The sequence below is a fragment of the Oncorhynchus tshawytscha genome, linkage group LG11 (assembly GCF_018296145.1).
Source record: "Oncorhynchus tshawytscha isolate Ot180627B linkage group LG11, Otsh_v2.0, whole genome shotgun sequence".
Taxonomy (NCBI): domain Eukaryota; kingdom Metazoa; phylum Chordata; class Actinopteri; order Salmoniformes; family Salmonidae; genus Oncorhynchus; species Oncorhynchus tshawytscha.
In genome coordinates, this window is record NC_056439.1 from 28,704,420 (window position 1) to 28,710,985 (window position 6,566).

Here is a 6,566-nt window from a genome sequence, read left to right on the forward strand (position 1 = left end):
CGAAAAAAATAGCATGAAAATGAGTTGTCTCATTGAATGACAACTTTATTAAAGAATCCCTACTGTTGACCAATCCCCGAAGAAGGGGTGTAGACTGCGGCTCCGAACTATAAATTGCCTCTAGAAAAACAGTGTTGCGCTCGAACAGCCAGAAAAACCCTTACTGAAGTGCAAAACGAACAAAAACGTCACAAAATGTCATAATATATGCATGAACTCTTCTGAACTGTTTCGGCTGGGAAGCATGCGGACGCCTTAAGGGTGGCCAACCATATTTCAGGGGGGCCGTTGCCACCCCTCTGACAATGACTCTAATGGAAATGAGAAAGTAAAATCGAAGTGGGTATCCATTCAATTTCACTTGCTCTTTGTTTTCAGACCACATGAAGTCAATGTTTTAATCCTGCTAAACAAATTCTGAAATAAGGGATGCTCCAGATCTATGCCGTTCTGAACATCTTTTGGATGGCCAGTGTAGTATCATCTAAAATAAGGATGCACGACAATGATCTTCTAGCTTCAGCATGTTTACTAGTCTAGTCTGTGCATGTCATATATACAGTTTAAGTCAGAAGTTCACATAGACCTTAGCCAAATACATTTAAACTCCGTTTTTCACAATTCCTGACATTTAATCATAATACAAATTCCCCATCTTAGGTCAGTTAGGATCACCACTTTATTTTAACCTTTTGCGTGTAGGGGGCAGTATTTTCGTTTTTGGCTAAAAAACATACCCATTTGAAACTGCCTATTTCTCAGCCCCAGAAACTAGAATATGCATACAATTGTCAGATTAGGATAGAAAACACTCTAAAGTTTCCAAAACTGAAAAAATATTGTCTGTGAGTATAAAATAACTGATATTGCAGGCGAAAGCCTGAGGAAAATCCAATCAGGAAGTGCCTCTTATTTTGAAACCTCTCTGTTCCTATGCATGCCTATCCTCCATTTAAAGGGATATCAACCAGATTCCTTTTTCTATGGCTTCCCTAAGATGTCAACAGTCTTTAGACATAGTTTCAGGATTTAATTTGCGTAAGTGGAGAGGTGGGGGCTCTCAGAGTGAGTTTTGCACAACTGAGTAAAGCGGCCATTGTTTCTCCCGCTGTTATTGAAAAAGCTACACACTCGGTTGATATATTATCGAATATATATTTTAAAAACAACTTGAGGATTGATTATAAAAAACGTTTGATGTGTTTCTGTGGACATTATGGATATTATTTGGAATATACAGTGGGGCAAAAAAGTATTTAGTCAGCCACCAATTGTGAAAGTTCCCCCACTCAAAAAGATGAGAGAGGCCTGTAATTTTCATCATAGGTACACTTCAACTATGACAGACAAAATGAGAAAAAAAATCCAGAAAATCACATTGTAGGATTTGTAATTAATTAATTTGCAAATTATGGTGGAAATTGAGCTCAGGTACATCCTGCAACAGCCCCAAAACATCACTGCTCTAGAGGAGATCTGCATGGAAGGAATGGGCCAAAATACCAGCAACAGTGTGTGAAAATCTTGTGAAGACTTACAGAAAACGTTTGACCTCTGTCATTGCCAACAAAGGGTATATAACAAAGTATTGAGATAAACTTTTGTTATTGACCAAATACTTATTTTCCACCATAATTTGCAAATAAATAAATTAAATATCCTACAATGTGATTTTCTGTATTTTTTTTCTTCTAATTTTGTCTGTCATAGTTGAAGTGTACCTATGATGAAAATTACAGGCCTCTCTCATCTTTTTAAGTGGGAGAACTTGCACAATTGGTGGCTGACTAAATACTTTTTTGCCCCACTGTATGTCTTGAGATGTTGCTTCAATATATCCACATAATTTTCCTTCTCATGATGCCATCTATTTTGTGAAGTGCACCAGATCCTCCTGCAGCAAAGCACCCCCACAACATGATGTTGCCACCCCCGTGCTTCAAGGTTGGGATGGTGTTCTTCGGCTTGCAAGCCTCCCCCTTTCTCCTCCAAACATAACGATGGTCATTATGGCCAAACAGTTCTATTTTTGTTTCATCAGACCAGAGGAAATTTTTCCAAAAAGTACAATCTTAGTCCCAATGTGCATTTGCAAACCATAGTCTGGCTTTTTTATGGTGGTTTTGGAGCAGTGGCTTCTTCCTTGCTGAGCGACCTTTCAGGTTATGTCGACATAGGACTCGTTTTACTGTGGATATAGATACTTTTGTAACTGTTTCCTCCAACATCTTCACAAGGTCCTTTGCTGTTGTTCTGGGAGTGATTTGTACTTTTCACACCAAAGTACATTCATCTCTAGGAGACAGAACACAACTCCTTCCTGAGCGGTATGACAGCTGTGTGGTCCCATGGCATTTATACTTGCGTACTATTGTTTGTACATATGAACGCAGTACCTTCAGGCATTTGGAAATTGCTCCCAAGGATGAACCAGACTTTTGGAGGTCTGCAATTTTTTTTCTGAGGTCTTGGCTGATTATTTTGATTTTTTCATGATATTTTTATTACATTTTTTATTTAACTAGGTAAGTCAGTTAAGAACTATTGTTATTTTCGATGACAGCCTAGGAACAGTGGGTTAACTGCCTTGTTCAGGGGTAGAACGACAATTTGTACCTTGTCAGCTCGGGGATTCGATCTTGCAAACTTTCAGTTACTAGTCCAACGCTCTTACCACTAGGCTACCTGCCACCCCAATACTTCATATCAAGCAAAGAGGCACTGAGTTTGAAGGTAGGCCTTGTAATACCTCAAATAGGCTAATTGACATCATTTGAGTCAATCAGAAGCTTCTAAAGCCATGACATAACTTTCTGGAATTTTCCAAGCTGTTTAAAGGCATAGTCAACTTAGTGTATGTAAACCTCTGACCCACTGTAATTGTGATACAGTGAATTATAAGTGAAATAATTTGTCTGTAAACAATTGTTGGAATAATTACTTGTGTCATGCACACAGTAGATGTCCTAACCAACTTGCCAAAACTATAGTTTATTAACAAGAAATTTGTGGAGTGGTTGAAGAACGAGTTTAATGACTCCAACCTAAGTGTATGTAAACTTCTGACTTCAACTGTAGGTACGGATACCCACAAGGGCCACCTTACTACATCTTCCCCTCTCCAATGAACAGTAATTCAATATTCATAACCACTGAAGCATATCTGAAATGCAATTTGGAAACCAGTGTTATTCTCTTTAACATGCATCTTCACATCCTGAAACAGTGTTATTCTCTTTCATGTGCTACTTCACATCCTGAACCAGTATGAAAGCGTTAAATTACAGTCTGAACTCCTATGCATTAACTTAGGTACAAACTCTTTTTGCTGGGTATGGTCCCCAACACGCAACATAGTCTTTCAAGCCATAAGACTCCTGAACAGCTCATGAAATGGCTCATCAAGTGGGGGAGGACTATTTGCATTGTCCCCCCCACCCCCTCTTTTACGCTGCTGCTACTCTCTGTTTATTATCTATGCATAGTCACTTTAATAACTCTACTTACTTGTACACATGACCTCATTTACCTCGACTAACCGGTGCCTCCGTACATTGACTCTGTACCAGTACCCCCAGTATATAGCCTCGCTATTGTTATTTTACTGCTGCTCTTTAATGATTTTTGAAGGTATTTTTCTTAAAACTGCATTGTTGGTTAAGGGCTTGTCAGTAAGCATTTCACTGTAAGGTCTACACACCTGTTGTATTCGGCGCATGTGACAAATAACATTTGCTTATAGGATTCTATGGTTATAACAAGCAGTAGCAAATCGGCAGAAGGTTATGTACAGTCCATTAAAACTACATTAATCTTTTTTCTCTGATCTGTCGTTGCTGGCTAGATGTCAATTGTAATGGTCATGTTCCTGGTGGCGTGGTCACCATACTCCATAGTGTGTCTATGGGCATCATTTGAGGACCCCAAAAAGAGTCCTGCCCCCATTGCTATCATCGCACCTCTCTTTGCCAAGTCCTCCACTTTCTACAATCCCTGGATCTACGTCATTGCCAACAAAAAGTGACCATAATGCCTACAGTGCCTTCGGAAAGTATTCAGACCCCTTCCCTTTTTGACACTTTGTTACATTACAGCCTTATTCTAAAATGGATTAAATTAATAAAAAATCCTACACACAATCCTACACACAATACCCAATAATGACAAAGTGAAAACAGGTTTTTAGAAATTGTTGCAAATTTATAAAACTGAAAAAACAGAAATAGCTTATTTACATAAGTATTCTGACCCTTTGCTATGAGACTTGAAATTGAGCTCAGGTACATCCTGTTTCCATTGATCATCCTTGAGATGTTTCTACAACTTAAATGCGAGTCCACCAGTGGCAAATTCAATTGACTGGACATGATCTGTCTATATAAGGTCCCACAGTAAAAAAACATCCATGAGATCGAAGGAAATGTCTGTAGAGCTCTAAGATAGGATTGTGCAAGAACAGAAGTGCCCTCCATCATTCTTAAATGGAAGAAGTTTGGAACAACCAAGACTCTTCCTAGAGCTGGCCGCCCGGCCAAACTGAGCAATCGGGGGGAGAAGGGCCTTGGTCAGGGAGGTTACCAAGAATCCGATGGTCTGACAGAGCTCTAGAGTTCCTCTGTGGAGATGGGAGAACCTTCCAGAAGGACAACCATCTCTGCAGCACTTCACCAATTAGGCCTTTATGGTAGTGGCCAGACGGAAGCCACTCCACAGTAAAAGGCACATGACAGCCCGCTTGGAGTTTGCCAAAATTCACATAAAGACTCTCAGACCATGAGAAACAAGATTCTCTGGTCCGATAAAACCAAGATTGAACTATTTTTGTTCTGAATGCCAAGCGTCACGTCTGGAGGAAACCTGGCACCACACCTACGGTGAAGCATGGTGGTGGTAGCATCATGCTGTGGGGATGTTTTTCAGCAGCAGGGACTGGGAGACTAGTCAGGATCGAGGCAAACATGAACGGACAAATGTACAGAGAGATCCTTGATGAAAAGCTCCTCCTGAGCGCTCAGGACCTCAGACTGGGGCGGCGGTTTACCTTCCAACAGGACAACGACCCTAAGCACACAACCAAAACAACGCTCGAGTGGCTTCGGGACAAGTCTCTGAATATCCTTGAGTGGCCCAGCCAGAGCCCGGACTTGAACCCGATCAAACATCTCTTGAGAGACCTGAAAATAGCCGTGCAGCAACACTCCCCATCCAACCTGACAGAGCTTGAGAGGATCTGCAGAGAAGAATGGGAGAAACTTCCCAAATACAGGTGTGCCAAGCTTGTATCATCATACCCAGCAAGACTCAAGGTTGTAATCGCTGCCAAAGGTACTTCAACCAAGTACTGAGTAAAGGGTCTGAATAATTATGTTTTAATGTGATATTTCAGTTTTAATTTAATTTATACAAAAACCTGTTTTTTCTTTGTCATAGGGTATTGTGTGTAGATTGAGGGAAAAAAACTATTTAATACATTTTAAAATAAGGTTGTAACATAACAAAATGTGGAAAAAGTCAAGGGGTTTGTATACTTTCCAAAGGCACTGTATATGTATTTACAGTGTAATTACAGTATATGTACACACTGTATGGTATTTATTATTTGATTGCACTGATGTTAGAGGATGGGATAGGTGTAAGCAACTTTAAAAAGATGGGACGTTAAAGGGGTGTCCTGACTCTCTGAGGTCATTAAAGATCCCATGGCACTTATCGTAAGAGTAGGGGTGTTAACCCCGGTGTCCTGGCTAAATTCCCAAGCTGTCCCTCATACCATCACGGTCACCTAATCATCCCCAGCTTACAATTGGCTCATTCATCCCCCTCCTCTCCCCTGTAACTATTCCCCGGGTCGTTGCTGTAAATGAGAACGTGTTCTCAGTCAACTTACCTGGTAAAATAACGGTAAAATAAAAATTTATTTAAAAAAAAGTCCTACCCTACCAAGCTTTCTAGACCCTACCAGTGGTCATGAGAGAATAGTTTAAAAATATATTTAAGACTACTGAGGTACAGCCCAAGTCACCCATTATTTATTGGGACATCAAAATATACGAAAGTGGTTTTATTTAATTTGAGACACATTAGACATCAAACTTACAGCATTCCCCTGCATTGCTGTGTATCAAAGAAGAGCTTCTGTCCAATGCCAGTGTTTCTGGACCATGATTACATTTTTAAGATTCACTATATATACGAAAGTATGTGGACACCCCTTCAAATGAGTGGATTTGGCTATTTCAGCCACACCCATTGCCATACCACCATGCAATCTCCATAAACAAATTGGCAGTAGAGCCTTACTGAAGAGCTCAGTGACTTTGAACGTGGCACCATCACAGGATGCCACCATTCCAACAAGTCAGTTTGTCAAATTTCTGCCCTGCTAGAGCTGCCCCGGTCAACTGTAAGTGCTGTTATTAGGAAGTGGAAACGTCTAGACGCAATAATGGCTCAGCCGCTAAGTGGTAGACCACACAAGCTTACCGAACGGGACTGCCGAGTGCTGAAGCACGTAGCATGTAAAGGTAATCTGTCCTCGGTTGCAACACTCACTACCAAGTTCCAAA